Source organism: Xyrauchen texanus, chromosome 4, assembly GCF_025860055.1.
Source record: "Xyrauchen texanus isolate HMW12.3.18 chromosome 4, RBS_HiC_50CHRs, whole genome shotgun sequence".
Lineage (NCBI taxonomy): Eukaryota > Metazoa > Chordata > Actinopteri > Cypriniformes > Catostomidae > Xyrauchen > Xyrauchen texanus.
Window position 1 is genome coordinate 31999490 of NC_068279.1, and position 27590 is coordinate 32027079.

At 40.8% G+C, this 27590-nt stretch overlaps 1 long non-coding RNA gene and 1 pseudogene across 1 annotated transcript; both read left to right on the forward strand.

Annotated features, from left to right (window-relative positions):
* Positions 1–2357: 2357 nt before the first annotated feature.
* On the forward strand, positions 2358–25337 carry LOC127641265 (threonine--tRNA ligase 1, cytoplasmic-like; annotated as a pseudogene).
* Positions 25338–25807: 470 nt separating this feature from the next.
* Positions 25808–27339, forward strand: LOC127635930 (uncharacterized). Its single transcript, XR_007969531.1, has 3 exons — positions 25808–26118; positions 26552–26609; positions 26715–27339. It is a non-coding gene; the product is annotated as an uncharacterized LOC127635930 (long non-coding RNA).
* The last annotated feature ends 251 nt before the right edge of the window (positions 27340–27590 follow it).

The window sequence follows — 27590 nt, forward strand, 5'->3', positions numbered from 1 at the left end:
ATAAAATATGGGTTTTCTTTTCTCAATGGTGATGTTGAATTTTTGGTTAATAATATTGTGATTTTAGTCTATTACTTTAGAAATAAATCTAGATTTTTTTAAGAATCCTCCCATCCTCATGCATTTCCAGAAGGAATTGGTGATCTTCCTCAAATCTTTATAATGTATGCATAATAAAAAAGCCCTTAAATTGTGTAAACTTTTGGAGACATACTTTGATAATTAACCCCCTTGTACATTATTCTTTTGGTCTTTTTTACTTATCTATTTAGTTATTTTGTATTACTATTTATTTTTGTTATCCCTTGGTCATTTACCTCTGTTTATTATGTGTATTTTTTGTTTGTGTTGCTATTTAGCTTTGACGTTATGTGTTAAGTTTTTTGTTTACTGTGGCTTTTTTGTATTTTCATTCAAGCAATACAAAATAAAAAATAAAACTTAAAAAGCAATAAAAAGGTAGAGAATTGGGCTTTTGAATGGGGTTTTCATTTTTCAGTGGCAAAAACTGTTTTACAAAAAGAAAAATTAACCCAACAATAAATATTAATATGTATGGACAACAATTGGAGCAAACATCAGTAGTTAGATTCCTGGGAAAGTGGATGGCTTCCAAATTGAATTTTAAAGTCCATATTGAGAAAATTATAAACAAATGTAAAAAACAATAAATATAATGAGGTGTTTGGCAGGAATTGAATGGGGAGCATGCCGTCAGTCTTTAAAAGTATATATTGTGCACTAATATGAGCTGCTATTGATTATGGGTGTACAGTTCTGCATCTAAAACGCTACTTTTAAAAGTTGAAGCATTGTAATCACAAGCATTGAGAATATGTTGTGGAGCAATAAGATCATCTCCAGTAACAGCAGTACAAGTAGAGATGGATGAAATGCCTCTAGAAATTAGAAGGCTCAAATTAAAGATGAGATATTGGACTAATATTAAACGTCATTTGGATAGTCATCCAGTTAAGAAAGTCTTGAATGATTGCTGGGAATACGAGTATAAAAAAATCAACAAGCTTTGGATGGACAGCCAAGAAGGAGGCACAAAACATAGGAATAAGTGATATCAATATTGCCCCTTCTGTCACTATGTCAGCAATAACTTCTTGGTTTTTCCCTATGCCTCTAGTGGACATTCAGTTGTATTAAGATAAGCATAACAAGGAAAGAAATGTGTTGGAAAGTTTAACAGTACAACAATATATTGATCAAATATATTATAATGCAGAGCAAATTTATACAGATGGATCAAAGGATCCAGATTCTGGATTTACAGCAGCAGCAGCTTACATACCTCTTTTTAAAGTTAAAATTTCAAAGAGAATCTCTGATCATATTTCTGTATTTACTTCAGAATTAATAGCAATATTCCTAGCACTTCAATGGCTAGAAGAAATACAACCTACAAAGTCATGCACAGATATGCACAGATTCACTTTCAGCTATCAATAGCTTGTCAAGTGGAATATCGGTAGCAAGACAAGATTTAATATATGAAGTGATGCAGAGTCTATTTAGAATAAGACAATCTGGATTTATTGTAAACTTTTTGTGGGTACCATCAAATGTGGGTGTAAAAGGAAAAGAGGTGGCAGACCATCTAGCTGAACAGGCTTTGAAACATTCACAAATTGACATACGTGTCATTAAGTAAAACAGAAGTTAAAGGATTTATAGCGAGTGAAATAAGAAAGATATGGCAGAAAGAGTGGGACAGTGGAATTAAAGGTAGACACTTGCATCACATTCAAGAAATAGTTGGTCTAGACAGAAGAAAATTTGGAAACAGGAAAGAGGATGTTTTAATTTTAAGAATGCGTATTGGACATTGAACATTAAATAAGTGTTTGTACAGAATAGGGAAACATGAGAATGTTAAATGTGATAAATGTGGTCTAGAAGAATCAGTAGACCATGTAATTATAAAATGTGATGCATATGAAAGAGCAAGATTACATCTAACTCAAGCTTTAAGATCTCTGGGAGTAAATGATGTGTCACTTCAAGTTTTGTTAGGAAATGGCACAAAGCAATCAAGAATTTATCAAGAATTATTTAATTTCTTAAAAGATACAAGATTGATTAATAGAATATAAGATAGTGGTGTTTTTTTATTTGTATTTTTTTTAACTATCTCACCATTTAGCGCTCCACACTCCAATCCAGTAGGTGGCGGGAATGCACCATTTAATTTGGATTGCCAACCGCCATAAAATAACAGAAGAAGAAGAAGTTGCATCAGAATTGGTTTCTTTGCAATATTCCGGAAACGTCCATGCCGGTTGGCATATAACCATTCATTGTTTGATTTTATTATTTGTTCGTCCCTATGATATTTTCGTCTTGTTATGGCGGCTGAGAGCGTGACCGAACAGATGAAGGATCTATAAGTGGAAGAGAAGAAGGTAACAGTTGTGTCCATACGGTCACAGTGCTTGGCTGACTAGTTCATGAACTCTAGAGTTACAGCATGCTGTAGTCAAAACGTATCGGTTACCTAACGTAACCTCGGTTCTCTCTAGATGAGGGAACGAGTACTGCGTAAGCTAGGTTACGCTACGGGAAAGATTCATCTTTTCTGAGATATTGAAGCCAAAAAATTATCCTTAATTTTTGTATCCATTGTCAACGCAGTGCGGCAGCTGCAGACCTTGAGCGGGCTATCTAGCGAGCTCATAGGTTGCTCTGGCGCAACTGCTGCAGCCTATAGACGAGCTTGGGCTAACTCGCGATCCAATGAGAGGCGCCCGCGCTCACTGCATCAAAGCCCGCCAAAATGGGCATGACTAGAGTGCATATAAGCGTAGTTCGTGAGGCTGGAACCCTGGTTTTCATTGACTGAAGCTGAAAAGTCGCCGCGGCGCGAAAGCACGGCCGGCAAAGCAATACTGCTCCTCATCTAGAGAGAACCGAGGTTACGTTAGGTAACCGACACGTTCTCTTACGTGAGGTTCTCTCAGTATATGCGTAAGCTAGCTTACGCTACGGGAACCCATTGTCAACGCCGCGCGCGCCAAGCATCCACTGTATGAGCCCCAGGGAATTAAGGGGGACCCGGGAGCCCTTATGAGTGGGGAAATAATATTTGGCCGGCAAGAATGCGGTCATTGATTGTGTAATACATAAGCACATAGTGGGAAGGAACGACAGAGGCGGTGCCGGTCTGTGTGGAATGTGACCCATCAGTGCAGCTCACCAGGGGAGCTGTAGCTTATTAAACCGCTAGTAGTTTTGCCTGCAGAGCGGGCACTTCCATATTGTAAAATCTGACAAAGGTGGAGGGGGAAGTCCATCCCGCTGCCACACATATGTCGTGAATGGAAATCCCGCTGGACCATGCCCACAAGGATGCTATGCCTCGAGTGGAGTGAGCCCTAATGCCCAACGGGCATGGCAGGTCTTTTGACGTGTATGCAGCAGCAATAGCGTCCACTATCCATCTAGATAGTGTCTGTTTCGAGGCGGCGAGACCTTTGCGCGCCCTCGAACGAAACAAAAAGCTGCTCAGAGCGCCTGAAAGCGGCGGAGCGCGCAGTGTACAATCTCAGTGCTCTGACCGGGCAAAGGAGATTGCGTCGCTGCTCGCTATCGGTGCTAGCAGCGCCGATAGGGAAATGACCTGTGCTCTGAAAGGAGTACCGATCACCTTGGGAACATAGCCGTGTCTAGGCTTTAAAATGACCTTGGAGTCACTTGGTCCAAACTCAAGACACGCAGCTGACAGACAGCGCGTGAAGGTCTCCCACACGCTTGACTAATGACAGGGCAGTCAGAAAACGGTTTTGAGTGAAAGGTATTTCAAATCCACGGATTGAAGTGGTTCAAAAGGGGGCTTTCATAGTTTCGAGAACTATAGAAAGATCCCAGATAGGAACCGATGGGGGCGCTGGGGTTCATCCTTCTAGCTCCCTGAGGAAGCGGATGACCAGCTCGCTTTTACCCCATGACTGGCGCGCAGGGGTTCAGCGAACGCCGCAACGGCCGCCACATACACTTTGAGCGTGGATGGGGATCTGCGCTTATCCAGCAGCTCTTGTAGGAATACGAGCAGCTGACGTACACCCCACATGTCCGCGGGTCCAGGTCTCTGTCGGTGCACCATTTTGAGAACACAGACCATTTTGACGCATAGAGTCTTCTTGTGGAAGGGGCTCTAGCGTGTATGATGGTGTTTATTACTCCTGGCAGAGCGACAGGTAGTCGCTGATCACCCACGCATGCAGCCCCAGCTCTGGGTGGGAATGCCAGATTGTGCCGCTGAGCTTGAGAGAGGAGATCTGCTCACTGGGATGGGCCACGGCGCTGTCAGTGACAGCTGCGTAAGCTCCGGAACCATGTCTGATTCTCCCAACGCGGGCTATGAGGAGCACCGAGTGACGCAGTTTCCTGATCCTCTGCATTACCTGTGGCAATAGCGAGACGGGAGGGAAGGCGTAAGCCGGCGCCTGGGCCAGTCCTGGGCCAGCTGGTCCTCGCTGAGAAAAATATTGGGCAGTGAGAGTTCTCTTTGGACGCAAAGAGGTCTATCTCTGCTCTGCTGAATAGGTGCCATAACGCCTGGACTGTTTGAGCGTGCAGGGACCATTCCCCTGGGGGAATATTGTCTCTGGACAGTCTGTCCGGGCCATCGCTCAGGTGGCCTGGCACGCGCGTCGCCCTCAGCGAGCGCAGGTGGCACTGGGACCAACTCAGTATGCGTTTCTTCAGATGGAAGAGGTTCCTGGATCTGACAACGCCCTGACGGTTTAGGTAGGATACCACAGATCTGTTGTCCGAACGACCAGGACGTGGTGACCCTGAATGACCGGGAGAAAGCGACGAGCGCCGCATCGACCGCTATCATTTCCAGACAATTTATGTGAAGGAGCTTTTCCTGAACTGACCATAGGCCTAAAACCGAGAGCTCTCGCGAGACCGCGCTCCAACCCATGTTGGACGCTGCCTGTCGAGATGACTTTTCGGCGAGATACAGCTCCCATTGTCACTCCCCGCTGATACCATTCGGCCACTGTCCAGGGCTGCAGAGCTGATATACAGGTCTGAGTCACCTTGATGGGCTGGCGGCCTGTGGCCCAAGCCCGGCGAGACGCCGTGGTGTTTAGCCAATGCTGAAGCGGGCGATGTGCAGTAAACCCAGCTGAAGTACTGCTGCGGCTGAGGCCATGTAACCTAGCACTCTCTGGAATTTCTTCAGAGGCGTGAGGCTGTTCATCTGAAAAGATGCGCTAGTCGCTGAACACGGCGCGCGGCTGTGTAGATAAGCTGAGCCGCCATTGCCACGGAGTCTAGTTCTATTCCAAGGAAGGAAATTGTCTGACTGGGCTGTAGTGAGCTCTTGGTCCAATTGACTGCAAGACCCAAACTGTTCAGATGGCTGAGGAGAACTGCTCTGTGAGACAGAAGCTCCATATGTGACTGTGCCATAATCAGCCAGTCGTCCAAATAGTTCAAAATTTGCAAACCCTGACTCCACAGGGTGCGAAGCGCCGCATCCATGCACTTCGTGAAAGTACGGGGTGCTAAGGACAGGCCGAACGGGAGGACGGTGTATTGATAAACCTGGCCGCCGAGGCTAATCTCAAGAATGGCCTGTGACGGGATTTATCTGAATCTGAAAGTATGCATCTTTCAGATCGAGAGAAATAAACCAGTCCCTCTGGCGCACATGCGCGAGGAGTTTCCTGATTGTAAGCATTTTGAACGGTCTTTTGCAAGCACCTTGTTCAAAACCCTGAGATCTAATATGGGTCTGAGGCCGCCGTCTTTCTTGGGAACAAGAAAATAACGGCTGTAAAGCCCCGACTCGCCAGAGAGGGTGGCACTTTCTATGGCCCTTTTGCACAGAAGGCTTGTTATTTCTGAACGAAGCATGCACGCTAAGCTCCGTGTTCACAGTGGTTTCGAGTCACGCTCTGAAGCGAGGAGGGCGGCGATCGAACTGTAGCAAATAGCCCTGTTGTATTGTGCTTAACACCCACTTGGATATCCCTGGAATAGCTTCCCACGCTTTGAAGCGTAACGCTAGAGGGTGAATGGCCAATTCGCTCTGATTGTCGCGATACAGAGCTGAACAAAATGTGTGAGCTGCTTAGTGTGTTCATGCATGATTGCTCGCAGACAGCATGAACAGGCTGTTTTGTGAGTGACTTCCGATTGGAATGAATGGGGAAAGAGTCACATCTGTTACGTGATGCGTAAGCATAGTCATGGGCACGGGACTTACACACAGAGGAATGTTTGCTGGCCGTGTAACAGAGCGGGCAGAGAATGGGCGCACGACGTATTCGTGAGCGCATTTATTGACTCTAGCGCCGAGCGTTCAGTAATCGCTTTATGTGAGCGTGCTCTGGTGGGGACACGAGACATGCAGTGCTTGTGTGCAGAAGTGAACACTGGATTGTGGGCACATTTTCTACACATAGGGCTGGTCGTGTGACAGAGCGCCAGAGAATGGGCGCTACAGACGCATTTGTGGGCGTCTTCATTGACTCTGACGCCGAGCTGTTCGTGAATCGCTTTATGAGAGCGTGCTCTGATAGGGGCACTGGATGTGTTATGCTTGTGTGTAGGGGTGAACACTGGGTTGTGGGCACATTTTCTACACATAAGACATGTTTGCTCTTTACAAGATTTATTTGGGTCGCCGTGAAAACGGCGCTTGAGTGCAGGCAAGCGGCAGTGTCACCGCTTGTTGGCTGCTAAATTCACCACTGTAGTAGCCTGAGAGAAGGGGACTGACAGGGGACAAAGCTTTGACGGTGGTCCGCCGCGGCGGACTGAGCCGCCGCTTGTTCAACAAAGTTAGGAAGACTTCGGTTGCTCTGGTTTCAGCGCTACCTTAAATCGAGGCCCGCTGGGGCGGCGGTCTGCGGCGGCTGTCTGAGCGCTGATCGAGGGCGGCCGCTCTGTCGACGCTGAGAAGTCTGAGATTGTTGAGCTGGGCGCTGTGAAGAGGCTCGTGCAGGAGGCTGATCACGTGAGCGGCCTGCAGAGGAGCTAGCGCGACGAGGCAGAAAGAGATTCATGGCTTGTGTGGCTTTTGGACCTCTGAAAACCGGTCAATGATACCACTCACCGCTGAGCCGAAGAGACCGGATGGAGAGAGCGGTGCGTTGAGGAACGTGAGCGCTCTGCTTCTCCCATGTCGGCTAGCGCTAACCACAGATGTCTCTCGGTCACAGTCAGCGCGCCATGCACTTCCCTATAGCTTGGGCTGCAGCTTTGATAGCGCGGAGGGCGAGGTCCGTGAGCACTGCGATGTCTGCAACCGCCTCTGGATGCCTACTTTCTCATCCCACTCCCGCAGAAGGTCCGCTTGGAGGATCTGTAGGACGGCCATAGAGTGCAGAGCAGATGCAGCTTGCCGGGCGGCGGAATAGGCGCCGCCAACACAGGCGGAAGTTGTTCTGCAGGCCTTAGACGGGAGTACTGATTTAGACCGCCATCTCGCGGAGGGCAGGCAAAGGTGTGCTGCTACCGCGATCCTCGACCGGAGGGATGGAAGCGTAGCCCTTCTCAGTGGCGCCGGCCCACCGAGCAAGAGAGGTGGAAACGTGGGATCGGACCCTGGCCGAGAAAGGCGCTGCTCCATGATTTGGAAAGCTCGGCGTGGAGTTCTGGCAGGAAGGGAGCGCCCGGTAGCGGATGCTGCACGGCGGCGCTCTGTAGAAAGCAGCCGTCAAGTCTGTTGGGTGCCTGCTCAAGGGGCGGTGACCACTCCAGCCCGAGGCGGTCGACGGCCTGTGTGAGGAGGCGCAGTTAATTCTCCTTCGACCCGGCGCTGGTCCTGCTGGATTCCTGGGCCGAGGAGGAGGCGCGTGAGCCTGACCACCTCGCTGTCCGGGCCATGATGGAACAGCCCTTATCCTCCGCTTCTTCGTCCGAGATGGCAGCAGAGCAGCCGCCGGGCGGCAACTGCGCGCCCCAGGTGGGCGGGAGGGTGAAGGCGATGCTCGAGGGATGGGCTCCGGCGAGGCAATCGCTTCTACCATTGTTTCCGCAGCCTTTGAGAGCGGGCGCTTTTTCTGCGCTGCTGAACGGAAGGCGCGCGGGCGGCTTCGGTCCTGAGCGCCGAGTCGAGCCCGCAGGGTCGACATCGGCAGCTCAGAGATCGTGATCCGCCGGGCGAGGGCGAGCTCTGCATGCCCCAGTCCCAGGCAGAGAGCACAGATGATGTGGCGGTCTCCGGTGCTGAGAGGAGCGCTGAATGAGGCGCAAGTGGAGCGAGGCATCTTAAAAAGACGCCAGTACTTTTTGTGAAGTTCTTAAGAACTAGGTTGCTTTTAAAAGGATACGCCGCCGGATGGCGTAGCTCGCAGGACGGCTGAAGGTGGCGAAGACGGCCGGCTTCTTCGAGTGCTGTCCACGCTTGCTTGATGCCCCTCGAACGGCGACGCCGCTTCCAGTTCAGTGATGCGAAGAGCTTCGCTGAGGAGATGAAAATCAGGGTTCCAGCCTACTGAACTACACTTATATGCACTCTAGTCACGCCCATTTTGGCGGGCTTTGATGCAGTGAGCGCCGGACGCCTCTCATTGGATGCGAGTTCGCCCAAGCTCGTCTATAGGCTGCAGCAGTTGCCGCAGAGCAACCTATGAGCTCGCTAGATAGCCCGCTCAAGGTCTGCAGCTGCCGCACTGCGTTGACAATGGATACAAAAATTAAGGATAATTTTTTGGCTTCAATATCTCAGAAAAGATGAATCTTTCCCGTAGCGTAAGCTAGCTTACGCAATACGAGAGAACCTCTCGTAAGAGAACTCACGGTTTGTGTGTTTATGAATTTATCAGAAACATTGAAAGCTAGTTGCTGTCGTAGCTTATATAATAACTCGTGTGTAATATGACGAAAGATTAACATTATTTTAACTTGGTCAGGTTATTTTTAGATGTGCAATCAGTTATGCTTTATGTATCACTTTATAGTGGGTGGAGTGACATGTTTGAAATTTACATCGTTTGTTGACAGTAACAACTAACAATTGACTGTTGAAACTAATGAATGTCACACCCTCTCGTTTCTCTTTGCCAGGTGGCAAAGATGGAGGGAAAAAAGAAAAGAAAGAATGCTGGTGGAGAGGCAGGTGGCAAGGCTGAGGTTGGTAGTTTCATTTCTATACAGTATTTACTTTATACATTTATTTATTACAGTGTTTCATTTCATTAACCAGTCCCTCCAGGATTTTTGTATCAAGATAATTCTTGCAAATTCATCCAATCTCCGCAGTCTTCGTGGCAGCTTGCATTTTTTTTAATTATTTGGAACATTTTGCCAATTTTCCGCAAATCGGAGGGAATCCCATCGCTTTCCTTCATGTTTGACATTGGCAAAACAAATGCTTGAAAAGCTTGAAGCAGTTGCAACATATCTAAATGCACAGCTGCCATTTGCACCATCTCCATAGTAACAGTGTAGGCATCTCTGCCTCGTCTCCTTCACGTTATGCATTCACTATCAAAATCCTTGTCTAAACTTTAACAGGACTGCAGACTGCACACATGCCACATACATCACAACCAGGGGCATTTTTAGAGTTTGAAGAGACTAGGGGCTTAGCCCAGACACAGACCCACCGCACCCCAAGCACAAAATACATCTAAACGCATTTCTGACAAATTGCTTGTTTTGGAAGAACACTTTATACCGTTTCAGTAACAACACCTGTATCTACCCTTTTCTGTTAATGCACACCATACTCTTTCCTGCTGTCTTCATCTATTTGTTGTCATGTTTTTCTTTCCTTGTGTTTCCATCATATTGTACTATTTGTTGACTTTCTGTGTCTTTCCTGGTCTCAATCGAGTATTAAAGCCAATCAATGATTTCAAATCATAGATTTTCAAATATTAAAAAGCTCTGTTTTGCAATCCAAAAGGTTAGAGGTGATATTGAGGTATAGCTTTACTTGTTTAGGGCCTGTATCCATGTCTCCTATATCAGTAATGGTCTGACCAGTTGCCCCTGCCTGCTGCTGTTCTCATCTGCCCTCACTCTTATTTCATCTGCAAAGTAGATGTCAGGGTAGGAGTCTTGCAAACTAGTAAGCGGTGCATTTGTATGATTGCAAGACACTCAAGTAGATGTCTGTATATAATCGCACAGCAATGCCGTTATGGTAAATAATCGGAGTACAAATATATTATTGGAATTGGATCAAAAGACCTGGGGCTTAAGCCCCAGAAGCCCAGGCCTAATGACACCACTGATCACAGCTAGCATTTAATCTTAACCCTTAGTGCTGCGAATGAGACACAAAACCTGCGTTTATACACAGAAACCCTAACATTCACTTAAAATCCCCATCAGTTGTGTAGTAAAAAGTGATTAGAATTTGAAGTGCTTAATACAGTAGGGTACAAATCTGAAAATATCAATATGCTTATATGCTGATAATGTTTTTACTAAAATAAAAAGTTCACATATATACATGTATGCAACATATTTCAGAAAATGAATAAAATTGCCATTTTCATAAATTTCTTTGGAATTCTTTCATGGAATTAAAATTTGTACCTAAATGCTCAAATATATTAACTTTAATTGTATTTGTTTGTATATGTATATCAGATTTCAATATTAGACAATGTAATAATTGCATCAGGCCCAATTATTGAATTCTCATTTGGGTTTTTAGTTTACAGATTTATTGCATGTCTATTTTAAACTTGGAGAAGTTCTCTTGCATTGTCTTAGGTGGAAAATTATAATGCAAAAATAATTAAAGGTAATTGTAAAAATGTAATTACTGTAATTACAGAGGTATATAATGATGATTTGTGAGTTTTCACTTCAAAACAACACAGAAAAATACAGCAAATTGCATCGCAAAATTGGAGAAAAGCTGCAGCAAATTCAGTCATTTTGGGCCGCAAAAATTAGGAAAAAGTGCCACGAAATCCTGGTGGGAATGATTAACGGTGTTATAGAGCACTGCTTCCCAATAATTTTTGTCCTTGGCACCCCCACAGACCCATCAACAAGGCTTTAGTACCCCTTTGTTGACACAAGTACACGTCAGCTGAACACGAATAAAAAAAAAAAAAAAAAATGGGAATAAGGACAAAACATTAAAGGACAAAAAGCAGCATAAAAGTAATCCATATGACTCCAGTGGTTAAATCCATATCCTCAGAATTGATATTTTAAGTGTGGTTGAGAAACAGATCAATATGCAAGTCCTTTTTGTTTAGTTTTTTTTTTACAATAAATGTCCCCTTTCACATTCTTTTTTTTATTGATTCCCATTCTTCATGCATATCGCCACCTATGGGCATGGAAAATGTTAGATTAAAATGTTTAGACTTAATTTCTGTTTCTCACCCATACCTATCATATCGCTTCAGAAGGTATGGATTTAACTACTATAAGTCTTATAGATTACTTTTTTGCTGCCTTTATATGCTTTTTTTTTACTTCAAATTTCTGGTCACCATTCACTTGCATTGTATGGACCAACAGATCTGAGATATGTTTTTAAAAATCTTTGTGTTTGGCAGAAGAAAAAGTCACACATCTGGGATGGCATGAGGGAGAGAAAATTATGAGAGAATTTTTACTTTTAGGTGAACTATCCCTTTACTTTTCTGTTTTATAGGTTCTACAAGGCAAACTTATTCCCTGACAACCTGCTTCGGTACCTTCAGCAGTGCACATGCCCCTCTTTGTTATAAAGTTTTGCACTTAATTGGACCATTTCACAGTGGTCTGATCCTGGTTCAGAAATTGAAAATACATTTTCAAACAAAATTTATGTCCTCTGAACACTTTAGCTAACCATGTTTTATGGTATTTTGTTTTTATGATTCATCCACTCTGAAGGAGTGAATTCCATAAATGATGATAGGACTTTGTCACTCCAGTTACTTCAGTACATGCAAATAGTATGTCTTTTCCTCCTCTATAGTTAAGTCCTCCCCCTCAGTACATTGAGGAACGTCTGTCCATTTATCATAAGCTGAAGGAAGAACATGATTGTCTGCTAGCTGAGAAAGCTGCAAAGGGCAGCAAGCCCATCAGTATCACACTTCCTGATGGAAAAGTAGTAGATGGGGAATCCTGGAAGACCACACCATACCAGGTTTCCTGTGGCATCAGGTTAGTATTGCAAATAAAACTATATTTATATCAGATTTTGCAAAGTAGCCTGAATCATTAGAATAGCAAAGGTGACAACTTGCCTTAAAAGGATAGTTCACCCAAAAATGAAAATTCTCAACATTTACTCACACTGTTGCCATCCTAGTTTGTATGCCTTTCATCTGCTGAACACAAATGAATATTTTTAGAAAACATCTCGGCTCTGTAGGTCCTCACAATGCAAGTGAATGGTGACCAGGCCTTTTGAAGCTCCAAAAAGCAGATTACATCAGCATAAACGTAATCCATCAAAATCTAGTGATTAAATCCATATCTTCTGAAGTGATCCAATCGGTTTTGGGTGACAACAGACTAACATGTCATTCGTTTTTTTTCTATAAATCTTGACAGAAGTCTTTTTGGCAATCATGATTTCAAGCTCGATTACACTGCCTATATTGTTCTGTGTATGTGTCAAGCACTAGGAAGTATAATCAAGCTTGAAATCATGATCGTGCCTTGAGACCTCCTGGCGGTCGGCAACGGGCCCCTCTGCCTCCTGGCAGTTGGCAATGGGCTTAGGCTCAGCAGCACCCTCCCAGCCCATCTTCCTTCTCCATTTAGGGGACATCGGAGGTCTGGGGACCCCATCGTCAGAGGGGTTGAAGGTGGAACTGTCGCTCCTTTGGGGCTGTCCGTAATCTGGTGTGACCCAATGAACCAGATGAGACAGGTAACTAACAAACCCCTCGAACGATAAGACCCCCAGACTTCCCATCTCCCAAGCACACAAGGGACTCTTCAAGGCAGGTGTTAAAAAAGTCCTTGAGAGCAGTGTCGTTGTAGTTCAGCCCATCAGCTTTTCCGAAGAACTCGCTGGCAAAAACCCTCATGTCTGCCTCCCCCTGATGGAGGGTAATGGAGCCGGGCGATATGGACCCCTGGGGGGGTGGGAAATGGAAAAGGGGTGATGCCCATCTCTGCTGCCAAGTCTAAAAATGGCCAGTTCATTCTGTCAGGTTTTGTGGAGGAAATGGCAGGACTCAAATGCAGAATGGCAATATGGGCTTTTTATTAATACAAAAAATATAACAAAAACTGTCCTGAAGGGGAAAAACACAGTCCAGGGCAATAAACCATATGACAAGCTAGGCTGGAGCAGGGCTGGAATAAGACAAACAGGACAGGAACCTACTGACAGAGACACCTAACTGGGAAACATCCACAACGAACTGGCACAAGACAAAAAAACACAATGGGGTTAAATAGGGTAGAAAACAAGGAGATGACGAGGAGGGCAAGTGAAAACAATCAACTAATAATCAGACAGATAACAAGGCAAAAGAGAGAGTGGGGTTATCACTGAAGACAGACACGAATGCACAAGGGAAAGAAAAAATGCAAACCCAAGTGCTTTCACACAGTACGAGACAAAACACAAGTGCCTGGATTCAGCCACCTAATAAATAAATCAAACCAACCAAAGTGGCTTAATCCAGACACATGGTGATGGAAACAAAATCGACTTGTAAAATAATTTGATGTGAGAGTGATTTCTTTCTTTCTAAACATTGATAAATCTATTGGATATTTCTCTTTATTTTCCCCATTGAAATGAATGGCTAGTCATGGTATCTGCGATGTGGGATGGGCCTCTTTTGCAGACTGTGTCTCTGCCAGATGGGGAGTATTTGGGAAGCCTGTTTGAAAACCAACATTATTATTGCAATTGTAACATTTAAGTTTGCAATTTTGGAACTGCTTGGTGCCACTAATGGTGCAGAAATTACACACTTCACCTTTAAGTTTTCATGTGGAGTCTTATTGAAAGGAAGCATCCCCCCCAATTGATTGTTACATCATGCTTAAATTTCATGAAATAACTGGCAATTACAATGTATGATTTAATTGTTTTAATTTTTTTACTCTTAACAGCCAAGGGCTCGCTGATAGCACTGTGATTGCCAAAGTGAACAATGGTGTGTGTGATCTTGACAGGCCCTTAGAGGAAGACTGTAGTCTTGTGTTTCTCAAATTTGATCATGATGAGGCACAAGCAGTAAGTTTAGGATGTTTTTATATTGTTCTTTGTAATGCTTGTGCCAAGAACACTGGCCTAGAGTGGGCAGTAATTATCTGCTAATGACTTGCATCATTTTGAAGAGAGAATGTAATATTCTTTCTGTGGAAGCAGTTGAGTAATTTATTCTCAAGAAAACAAAGTTAATTGTCCCTTCTGTTTTGCCCCTTTAGACACATCCTTTCTATTATTGAAATTACAGTTGGTTTGAGAGAATGCAAAGTACAGGCAAGATCTTTAAGTCCCATTAGCTGATGATCTATTTATTTTGTCAGCCCTGTTGCTAATTGGCCCATTGTGAACCCCACTCTATCAAAATAGAGATTTCCTGGTGTTATTTCTGACATATTTTATGTTCTTTTTAGGTTTATTGGCACTCTAGTGCCCACATAATGGGAGAAGCCATGGAGAGAGTCTATGGAGGCTGCCTATGTTATGGACCCCCCATTGAGAATGGCTTTTACTATGACATGTTTCTTGAAAATGAGTGAGTGTCAAACATATTCTTTTTGTTTTAATTCTAGATTTTTTTAAATTATAATTATTAAAATGAACTTTGGACTTTTGCAATAGAACAGCAGAAAAAAAAAAATATATATATATATTTAATTTGTTTTTATTATTACATAGAATTATAGCTTCTACAGAGCAAGACTATGGTCATCCATACAACTGCCAAAGTCAATTGCTTTCCATGTGGCACCTTTATTTTAGAAATGTGTAGTTAGAAATTATGCTAAGTAGCTGTTGAAGCAATGTGTATATATATATATATATATATATATATATATATATATATATTTTTTTTTTTTTTAATCTTTCAACTATTACTTGACCTTCTGTTTGACCAGAATCTTCTCAGTGGCTTTAGATAAGCAAAAAAGAAGAAAAAAAACAAGAACATAATAAGTGTAATTTTCTTGTTGAAAGTCAATTTATGCAAATGTTATTCAGTCTGATAATTTCACTGTCAAGCTGTGCTTGATTGTTTGTAGCGTGGTTCTGTCAGGTCTACTAGTAGAGAAATGTTCTTTAGTTGGCGGCACCTGTGAGATTTTTGGTAATTCTCCTTATGAGCTTCTGTTTATTAATAAAACCTGTGCACTTTTGTGTCCTTCCTGTATCCTCTTCTATTTTTCCCTTCTCTCACTCCCCCACCCCCCCCCCCCCCCTTTCTCAGAGGCGTATCGAGTAATGATTTCCCCTGTCTGGAGAACTTGTGTAAGAAGATCATCAAAGAGAAACAGCCCTTTGAGAGGCTAGAAGTAAAGGAGACACTTTAGGAGATGTTTAAGGTAGGTGCTTCCTTTCAAATAGGGAAAATATAAGCTCAGGGCAGTCCGAATGGCACCCTGGTCTGAATCGGGTGGGGGAGGAGTGTGACGAAGATGAGGGGTTAGCGCTGGCTGCGCCCGTGACCTGGCCGAGTCAACTGATCAATGGATGAGCGAGATAAGGGGAGACGGAGACACCAGTTCGAGAGAGACACATTTGGCCGCTGTGTGTTTTATGTTGTTTTAATTTGAGTTTGTCATTAAAAGTTTCGTTGACTGCTCAGCCGGTTCCCGCTGCCTCCTTGCCCATCGCCTACGCATTACACTCATGCTGTGAATAAACTCTCAAATGCTTTGAAGTTCAGACCAGTGATATCTGTGCATCTCTCTTGTGTCCAGTACAACAAGTTCAAGTGCAGGATCCTAAATGAGAAGGTTACCACCCCCACAACTCCAGTTTACAGGTCTGATTTGTGGTTGCAAGAACAACTTTGAAATGTGGTTACCACTAACTACCAGTCAAAGGTTTGATCACATCTACTCCTACAACTAGATTCAAAATTTTAGAAAATAGTAAAGTCGTAAATTATAAAATAACGCATTTGGATGGGAAATATAACAACCATAAATGACCATTAAACAAATCAAATCTATTACTCTTATATTTTAGCTTCTTCAAAAGCAGCCTTGAAAAGAGCTCTGCATACACTGTCAGATGGTGCTGAATGAGTTCCCATGTATGCTAGACACTTGTCTGCTTTTTCTTCACTACCCAGCCTAACTCATCCATTTAAAAAAAAAAGTTATTGTAGGTTAAAAAAATATATGTATATGTAGTCACAATTTATATTTGGCAACAAAACTACTTTCAAACATTTAAGTAGTGTTGCGTTTGGGTCCACCTTCATTGAGTCCGAGTCTATAAACAATCAAGTCCAAAAGGGGCTGAGTCAGACTCAAGACTGAGTCCATAACAGGCCGAGTTGAGTCCGAATGAATCTGTTCAAGAATCTGAATTAAAATTGTAACCGTAAACTCAACATCAAGCTTATTTTAAACTCCTCAACAACAATATAAATGCAACAAAAACACTGGTTGAATTTCATACTCATATGTTTAGATTAGTATCCTGCTGAACAAATTTCTAATAGGTTTCAGAATGAAAGCATATGCTTTCTGTCCTGTGTTGAAACTGTCCTTCAACACAATACTTATTGTGTTCTGTTGGCATTTCAATTATTTGTTGATCTTTTTTTTTTTTTTTTCCTCCGCTCAAACATGCATCAAAGAAAGTGAAGCTGCTTTAGTCATTACTTTAGAGTTATTATTATTTTTAAAAATGTATTTGGTTTGTATTTTCACTTCTAAAATTATGGGTGAAATACATTTAATGTTGTTAATTAAATACATTTAATGTGTTTTAATACATTTAATAAATGGTAATATTAAAACATTTTAAAATGCCCATAAAATTAAATACAACAACATAAAATAAAAAAACAGAAAAGATGCCATTAGACAAGCATTTTATTCTACTACACTGCACACTTTTCAGTCCTCCTGCTGTGTCCAGGTGTAGCCTACTTCCCAAAAGTCAAGATCAAACTCTCCTTGAGCTGACGTTTTGTTCTTTTCACATTATATTTAGTATGGAAAATAGGTGAATAGAGACTTCTCCCCTCACTTGTGTTCTTCATATTATTTTCGGACTTTTTTTTGCCATTGGAACACAAGTGTTTGCTTTACAGGTAACACCGAGGTTGCAATACAAATATGTGATGGACTGAGTTGTTCAATTTCCATCATGGTCCATTTCATCTGTCATATTAGTTTAAATGCCCCTGATACATAATAAATTTGATTTTGTCTCAGTATAGTCATTTTCAGTTAGAAATTACTTTGCGTAGAAACGTGAGTCTGATAAAACATTTGTTCCATTTAATAATTTTGTTGGGGAACATACTACGTAAATAACACGCTATTGATCTTTCTGATTGAGAGCAGCAGAGCACGTCTGGCCAATTTTGATCTCTTTCCTGCACACACATACAGCATGGGTGCGTGGGTGAAAGAGTTAAAAAGGTGCTTTGAAAGAGTGCGCACTGCTGCTCTATGCCAGAATAATCACACGCAAGTACAAATACGTGTGAACTGATGCACAGTATCAAATACATAGAATGTTAAGCATTAAATTGAATGGCATTTAAGAATTATAGGGATAGTTCACCCAAAAATGAAAATTCTCTCATCATTTACTCATCCTCATGCCATTCCAGATGTGATGACTTTCTTCTGAAGTACACAAATTATGATTTTTAGAAGAATTTCTCAGCTCTGTAAGTCCATACAATACAAGTACATGGGTGCAGATTTGATAGGTGTGGCTAAGAAACGGATCAATATTTTAGTCCTTTTTTGCTTGAAATTCTTTTTCCTGCCCAGTAGGGGGGCGCTATGCTTGATGAATGTGAATCACTAAAAACACAAGAACGTGGATACATAGCTGCATTTTTCTGAGATGGCATCAAGACGCTGCAAGCATATGGCACATGCATTTTGTTATGTGTAGGCAATTTATAAAGAATAAATAATTTCGACATGCCTATGGAATAGTGGCAGTGGTGGCTCAGCACTGGTTAAGGCTCTGGGTTACTGACCAGAAGGTCGGGGGTTCAAGCCCCAACACTGCCAAGACCCTATCTGCTCCAGGGCACCGTATCATGGCTGACCCTGCACTGTGATATGTGAAAACCCCGGAAGGTGCTGATGCCACCACTGCACATCAAATTTGGCCCTGTGAAACAATTTGTCAGAGCTCTAGATAAGGTGTCGTAAGCTGTCTGAGGCAAAGGTCAAAGCCAGGGTCTTCATCGGACCACAGACCAAGAAGCTCACTGGTAAGGACAAAGCAGCCTGGAACAGCTTTGCTGCAGTGGTTCGGGGCTTCCTGGGCAATCATATGGCCGAAAACTATGTGGAGCTGGTTGAGACTCTGGTGAAGAACTATGGCACAATGGGCTGTAGGATGTGCCTCAGAGTCCATATCCTTGATGCTCATCTTTATAAATTCAGGCGAGCACTTCCATCAGGTATACTGGTTTTTGAAAGTCGCTTCCAAAGACAGTATAACGAGAACATGATTGGAGACTACATTTGGGGGCTAATTTGTGAATGTGATTTACAGTATAGTCGTAAATCTCGAAAAACGACTCCCTTCTAAATCTTTTGTAGTCATCTTTCTATTAGTTTAGTATAAATACATGGTCATTTGGATTCATATGTTATTTTTTTCTGACTTTATGTGAACGAAAAGTCACACATTCGCCCATTTTCTCATTGGAAATAAGTACATTTTAAAAATATCACTGTCCTGGTCACAAAAGCAAATTTTGCAGGGAATAATAGCCAATTTCTATACTTTTTGAGTCTTAAGCAATTAGGAATTAACACTTACTTCCCAGGAACAAAAATTGTGTTACACAGTGTTAACAAATCTTTTTTTAATCATAATCCCTATGTCCCTGTTTTTCCTGAGCAGCAAATTAGTTAATGTGTGGTAGGCTTTTATCATGATGTTTAATCTCCTAAAATGTATGTATATTATATCCAACCGCAGAATTCCTCTGTGTACTGGGAGGGCAAAGCTGACATGGAAAGCCTACAAAGGATCTATGGCATCTCCTTTCCTGATCCCAAAATGCTGAAAGAATGGGAGAAATTCCAGGAAGAAGCCAAGAACAGGGATCATCGTAAATTGGGACGAGTATGTGTAGATGTACTGTATATGGAAATGTATATGCATGCGTAATCAAAACCCACAGCTCATCTGATTTTTGTCATGAACAGGCATGGGTAACGTTTATAGATAATTCATTAGTGCTTGTGAAATGTGCATGTGAGAGCAAATCACGAAACATCACATACAGGTGTATTTTTGTCATGCCACAAACCCCTCCTATGGATTATTTTAATCATGCTTTATTTAAATAATTGGTTGACAATAATTAAATATATATATGGTTTAGTGGTAGTTTAAAGCATGGTCTTTACAAACAAAAACAAAATAAAACCCAGTTCATAGAAGGCTAAGTAAATTGCAAATGCAAGCATTAACCTGTATCAGTGTTTCTGCTAACTAAATATGGTGTCAGACAAATGGGAAACAAATATGATCATTTTCATTTCATCATTGTTTTTTTATGACTGACAATTTGATACAATCATAAAACAGTCAAATTAAATGAACAATAAACATTTATTCATTATAGTTGAGTTTCCATACCATAAAAAAAAAAAAAAAAACATCAGTCATTGAATTACTGTCTAAAATAGAAATACTCTAAACTAAATCAGAGGGCAAAGCTATAAAAATTGCAATTAAATTGTTGTTCAAATGCAATTTGCCACATATATTTTTACTAAGAACTACCAAAATAACAGTTATTAGTTTATATAATTTCTAACACCGCTAATTTATGTCTATTTTCTATAATTACTCAAGGAATAGAATCATTCTATTGCTGATGTGAAGTCAAATGTGTCCAGTGTTTCTTTGCCACTTAAGATATGCATAAGCTTGGTGACTTTCTCCTTCAGAAGGTGGCTACGCAAGGCTCTTTACACGTTTCTACTGTGAGAAACCTTTCTCTGCAGGCATGATAGAAATGCGCTGATGTAGGCATCTTTTGTCAGTTCGGCATATGTGTTTTCAACTTGCTGTAGTCGTAGAATAGTACTTCAGAATGATGGGGAAAGTTAGACCTTTTGTAGCACCAAAACGGTGTAGTAATCAAAATGGCATTGCATTGTACACTTGCCGCATCAACTTTTCCAATAGGGAATTTACTTGAACAAAACAAAAAAAAATTCTTGTCTGCTTTGTGCTAATATGTTCACCAAATATTGTGTGATGCAAAAACAGCCTGTATGTATACATATCTGTGCTGAAAATTAATCCTAACAAAGAGATGTTATTAATGTGTGCATTTTTACGAAAGCCTTTCTGCACTGAACATTTGGGGGGCGAAACTGTTCACAATGGAGTACATTTGGACGACTTGATGTGCTAATGATTTAGGCAGCAAGCTGTCCTCTCTCTCATTTGATGCAGTGTGTAGGGAGTCTCACGGGTGACTAAAGACAGGTCTGATAGGTGGGCTGGAGGGGAGAGAACAGGGACTGTGCCCATAAACAAGGCAGATGTCTGTCTCCTTAATGTGCCATCTGTTCATGTGCATGCTGATGGGTGCACAGGGAACATTTTGTCACAACAAAAGCAAGAGTGTTAATCAGCCATTTGTCCTAGTTTTAATCTATTAGTCATTTGGACTTTTATTTGCATCCTTCTAGATTCTCCTTTTGGATTATGTATCTGTGTAAAAATGGTTCTCTTTTAATGTTTAATATTAATATTTAATACCAAATATTGTGTGTGACGCAAAAACAGCCTGTATGTATACATATCTGTGCTGAAAATTAATCCTTACAAAGAGATGTTATTAATGTGTGCATTTTTACAAAAGCCTTTCTGCACTGAACATTTGGGGGGCGAAACTGTTCACAATGGAGTACATTTGGATGACTTGATGTGCTAATGATTTAGGCAGCAAGCTGTCCTCTCTCTCATTTGATGCAGTGTTACTTTTGTCTTCAGGAACAAGACTTGTTTTTATTCCATGACCTAAGCCCAGGTAGCTGTCTCTTTCTACCTTAAGGATCCTACATCTATAACATGCTGATTGAGTTTATTAGGGTGAGTTTTCTCACTTAGAATTCAAAGCATATTCTGTTACCATAGAGCATATCATACATTTTAAAAATTACAATAACTAATGAAACAAGGGTGTAATGTGGAGCTGGGTTTGAAAAGGTCTATTGGGTTATGCTAAATTGCATTTTAAAGATGTCATGGTTCAGTAGACCGTTTAATGGATAGTTTGGTCCCCGTTAACAATCGTGGCCAACCACATGAATTTATATTTGTTTGAATGGGCCGTTTGTTTTGTTTTGTTTCCTTAATATATTTTGCACTTCAGAGTTAATACAGAAAGAGGGGATTCCAGGAAGTGGTCACACCTAACATCTACAACAGCAAACTGTGGCAAACCTCAGGGCACTGGCAACACTACAGCGAAAACATGTTTTCTTTTGAAGTGGAGGAGGAGATCTTTGCGCTCAAGACAATGAACTGCCCTGGACACTGGTACAAAATCTTTCTCTATTCACTAAATTTAACTAAACAACAGAAGTGACAGACATTGCAGATTACTTAAAATATTGGTTCCCAATAATGTTTCTGGAGGCCCCCAACACTGCACATTTTAGAAATCTTCTTTATCAGTCATGCCTGATTCAACTCATTAGCTTGTTAGTAGAGACTCTATGGTGTGTTAGGTGTGTCAGAAAAGGGAGAAATACATAATGTGCAGTGTTGTGGGGCCTTCAGAAACAGGGTTGGGAACCTCGGAGTTACAGTGAATACCCTATGCATAATATATTGTGAATTGCACGGTGGCTCAGTGTGTAGCATTGTTGCCTCGCATCAAGAAGGTCACTGGTTCGAGTCCCACTCTCAACCTGGGTGTACAGATGCTCCAGTTTCCCCACATTCCAAAGACAAGCAGGTCAAGTGAATTGGAGACTCTAAATTGGCCGTAGGTGAGTGTTAATGTGTTTGTCTGTGTGTTAGCCGGTGATGGAATGGCCAACTGTCCAGAGTGTTTCCCCTCCTTTGGCCGGCTGGTATATGCTCCAGCACTACTTTCATTTATAGTAAAACCATGGTTCTACATGGATACAGTATATTGTATTTAAGTTATGGTTTCTGCCAAAAACATGGTTCCAATCATGGTTACCACAGTCTTACTACAGCAAAAATCATGGTAACTTTATTCAAGGGATTGCAAAACTATAAACTAGTAGTAATGTTATTTTTGGCAGAAACCATGATTTTACTATAGTAAGACTGTAGTAACCATGATTGTAGAAAACATGTGATATTATAGTAACATTTTTGTATTTATAAGAAGTGACCATGGTTTTTGGGCAGAAACAATGGTTTAAATACCGTATACTTTATCCATTTAGTAACCATTGTTTTACTATAAATTAACCATGGTTATTCTTGTGGTTACTATGTTATTACTTAAAATGCAATGGTTAAACTATGGTACTTGTAGTAAAAGCATAGTAACCACAAAATCATGATTTTTATTACCATTGTTTTTGTTTTCCTGTGTTATTACTATGGTTTCACAACAAATATTATGGTTTAAAGGTGGTTACTTTAGTTAAGTTAGTTAGTACATTCCTGATTTGTTTGGTTCCTTGTAATTACATGTTTGATGTTTTCATCAGCTAATTACTGCATTATTGGATGCATTAATCAGATTGAATCAGAGATAAAGGGTTGCCTGGACTTCCTGCGTACAGTGTATGATGTGTTTGGCTTCACCTTCAAACTGAACCTCTCCACCAGGCCAGAAAAGTTCCTTGGAGAGCCTGAAGTGTGGGACCAGGCTGAGAAAGTATGAAACCCAAATGAAACCTCAATGAACATCAATAAAATTACATGTATCTACTGTAAGGTGTCATTTTTTTTTCTGTGTAATATCATCTCATGTTTAAAAAACATTTTATTTGTATTAGTGTTTAATTCGGTTTGATTTAAATAGTTATGTTGTGCGACTTATAAAGCCCCCTTAATTTCATTGTTGCTGTAGCAACTGGAGAACAGCCTGAATGATATTGGAGAAAAGTGGGTTCTGAATCCTGGTGATGGAGCTTTCTATGGACCAAAGGTTTGAACAGACAGATAAATTAAGCTGTATATGAACATTTATGAAATTACTGTTTTACTGTTTCAGCCGTTTTTTCTTTGAATCAGTTTGACATTCAGATAAAGGATGCCATTGGTAGGTATCACCAATGTGCCACCATTCAGCTGGACTTCTAGTTACCCATTCGCTTCAATCTCAACTTTGTAAGGTACATTTACTGAATACTTTTTCATTTTTTCTTTCTCCAGATAATATTTAATCTGCACCTGAATTACAGGAAATATTCACTTTCAAAAGGGGACTTTCAAAGCCTAATAAAAGGGATCGTTCAGCCAAAAATTAAAATTCTTTCATCATTAAACCTCATGTTGTTCCAAACCCATGGATTTTTCATGGAACACCAATGGAGATGCAAAGCAGAATGTTAGACTCAGTCACCATTCAATTTCATTATATGGAAATAATATGCAATGAAAATGAGTGGTGACTGAGGTTGACCTCCTGCTTAGCATCTCCATTGGTGTTCCATAGAAGAAAGTCGCATAGTTTTGGAACCTTGTGAGTTTGAGGAAACGATGAATTTTGGGATAAAAGATCCCTTTAAGACAGAGAATTTAGCTTTGCTTTAAAGACTTCCATTCACAATACTGTATGTTGCTGCAGCATTAATTTTGTCAGAGCAAAACACCAAAGAGAACAAACATTCAGACCCCTCATTTCAACTATCAGTGTAATAGTGGCTCTTGTGGTTGATTTTGATTATTACACTTCTCCAGCAATTCACTTCAGACATTATTGACTATGCAAGTTGCTGATTCTGTAACCCAAATCTTTTTCTCCTCAGCCATGATGGTGATGACAAGAAGAGACCTGTGATCATTCACAGAGCAATCCTGGGCTCAGTGGAACGGATGATTGCCATCCTCACTGAAAACTATGGTGGAAAGTGGTATGGCGAGGAAGTTTGACAAGAGATACTTGAACATTTGCCAGATACCAGAACTTCCTTTTCCTAACAGTAATAAAATGCTTTTGTTTCAGGCCACTGTGGCTGACACCACGTCAGGTGATGGTTGTTCCTGTAGGACCCACTTGTGATGACTATGCCCAAAGAGTAAGTCCTGCTCGCAATTGAGGACACATTGGTATCTTTTAGCTTTTTCCCCCCTGATTCTATCTTATTGCCCCTTTTCTAAATTAGGTCCAACAAGAATTCCACAGTGGAGGCTTGATGACAGATGCTGATCTGGACCCAGGCTGCATGCTTAACAAGAAGATCAGGAATGTTCAGTTGGCTCAGTACAATTTCATTTTAGATGAGAGATTTACACCCAACTTAACCTTCACATTAGAAAACTGTTTTTGAAAGGCTCTGTGGTGCTTTGCTTCTGTTTAGTTCTGTAGATTGCCTTTTTTATTCAATGCAAAGAGCTTTTGGGTATTCTGATGCATGACTTTCACCAGGTGAAGTGATACTTTGTAGGTGTAACTGTTTATATGATTGACTCCCTTGTCCCTTTGCATTGAGTGAAATATTTGAAGCTTGAAAACAACATGTGCAAACCATGACTCAATGTGCAGTGACAGTCATCTCGAGGCATGCACTATAAGCAAACTTAAATCTTTTAATAGATTATTATTACTTTGTGTAAAAGTTTAAATTAATTGACATCTTTTTACTATACCATTATTTGCATGAAAAATGAAATTACTCTAATTTAAAAATTCTTGTAGCACAACATTTGTATGCAACTTTGGCAGTATGTTTTTATTGATTTGTGCAAAATTGGACAAACTTGGTTTTTCTCACCAAGTTTGAAGTATTTTTATTTTATTTACCTTAATTAACCTAATATTAGATTTGGCAAATGTCACATGTACATTTAAATACTGTACGTTTACACCTTTGTGTTCACAACAGGCATAAAATGGAATTTATTGTGACTAATGTTATGGCTTATGAAATTAACAGTGGTGGGTGAAAAGGAAAAGAGCAGCGGAACTGTGAATGTTAGGACTCGTGACAACAAGGTGCACGGAGAGAGGAGTCTGACTGACTGTATGGAATGCCTCAAGCAGCTGAAGGCATCAAGAAGCCTCAATGCAGAGGAGGAATTCTGAGCTCCATAAACTTCCTGCCAAGTCTTCCTTCAAATGCCAGCTTGGTGTCCACTGTGCAACAGTGTGCCCTTCTGCATAGTAAATGATCCAAAATCTTTCATTTGGATCTGTATGGTTAATTTTAAATCAGTAATATTATTTTATAAAAATTTATGTTCATTGTGAGCTAGCTGGATACTCTGTTATTGGAAAGGAACTTTTCTATCAATGTAGTTGTATGGGTAAATGATGATCATGTCTTATGTTTTCCTAAAATTGGGTCTGGTTTATTGCCAATGGAATAAAAATGTCTCGCTTATGTTGACTTAGATTTAAATTCAAATTGGAAGCGATGTAAGCTGTTATTTCCTCTTCATAATAAACATACGGGAACACAATAGACTCATTATGGTTGGTTGACTGGGTTTGTTTACAACCCTTACACAATACTCCAGTTTACTTTCACTTTCAGTTGGTTTCATGCGGATGATTTCTAAGAAATCGCTAGTGTGACTGGAGATCGCTCATCCAAGAAAGCGCGAGTCGGGCACTATTAGCGAATTTAAATATTTGGCATTGTAGCATATTCGAAATGTATTGGTGAAAATAGGATATTTTTACCCTCAGCTTTAATTGCAGCCGGTCGTTTTCACAGCTGACAATCTTCGTCTGCAGGATGTTTACTGACAAACAAGCTTCAGCTATTTTTACAGTTTTAGTTAAATGATTCAACCGAACGCAGCGCTGCGTTTAACGAGAAAGGATCTTGCTTTAAATAATTGCTTGTAGCATTTGATAAAAGGTAAGTCATCGACAAATGAATAGAAACACTAGAACCTAATGGTAGGACATTATTTTTGACCATTGTTTTGGAGCCATACGTAATGTCGAATATTTGTAAACGTCAAGTAGCTATAAGCTATATAAAGCTGACCCCAAATCAGAAAGCCAGAAACCCAAACAGAATGTATTTTCTGACATTTAATTTGTAAATGTGAAAGCGAGTTTTACACACAAATCAGCCTCAAACAGTTGTCTAAAACTGTTTTTATTTTCTTCTGTTGAACTATTGTACGGTTTATTTTCACTTTCACTTACGCATATAGCTTTATGAATAAAGAGCCGTATAGCAACTCAGTACATTTATACTTTACAAGTCTGCAGTCGGCTTGAATGTCTAGTCATTTCTTTGGAGCCAATTAGTTATTAATTGAGACGTTATGAACTTGTTTCAGTTCTGCAATGGACTTTTCAGATGAGGAGAAATTATGGCTGCTTAGAATATCTGCTGAGGTAAGGATGTCTTTCCCCATAGTTTGTTTGTTATTCTACATTGCTCACCAAATAAAAAAAATAAAAAAAAAACTCTGAGAATCCTTTTTTCAATTTCTGTTTTAGATACCTGAAGGAAATGAACTTGCTCCCAAGGAGAAGCGACTCTGGGAGAAAGCAAAGCCAGAGACTGAATTTCAGGCCCAGTTCTTCCAGTTTATGGCCGCCATACAATTTGGTCTAAATGATCCGACAATATCAACCAAATTGATGAAGAACCCAGTCCACCAGAGAAGCAGTGTCTCATCACAATGTGGATAACCAAACACCAACAGGATTTTCATTTGCATACAAAGTATTGACAGTTTGACCAATAGGTTAACAGTTGTGTCATTCCACCAAATTTTGGTATTGGACTTTTTTATTTAAAGTTGATAACCACATACTGGAAAGCCTTCAAACACCAACACAGAAAACGATATGTCAGATAAATTGATGCTGTAAATAAAATATCATATTGAAATGTATAGGATAGGATCTAATTCTTTTATTTATAAACAAGGGGGACTTTTTTTTAGCACAAACCAGGACCTAACAGAACACTATATCACTCAGGACGCATGAAAACATGAAACTATTGGCGTATGTATGAAATGCAAGATTCACGTGTTTGCCTGCCCATATAATCAGAGTGATAAAGGGTAAACGTAATACTGATTGTAAATGTTTTTGGCAATAAATAAATCAGTGTGTTGTGTTACTTTTAAACTGGCATATTGTTTTCCACATACGTATATTAAATTGGACCAAGATTTGTGGACACATTAAGAGGCAATTATTGTATGTTGCATTATGTTTACCTTCTTTCAACAACTTTAAATATGCCAACAATTAATGTTCTCAGTTAAATGGCTGGATGTTAACCAGTTGCATTGGTCTGAATTGTAGCCAGACAAAATGCATAGCTGTATTGTAGTCAGTTATGGAAAGAACTTGAAAATC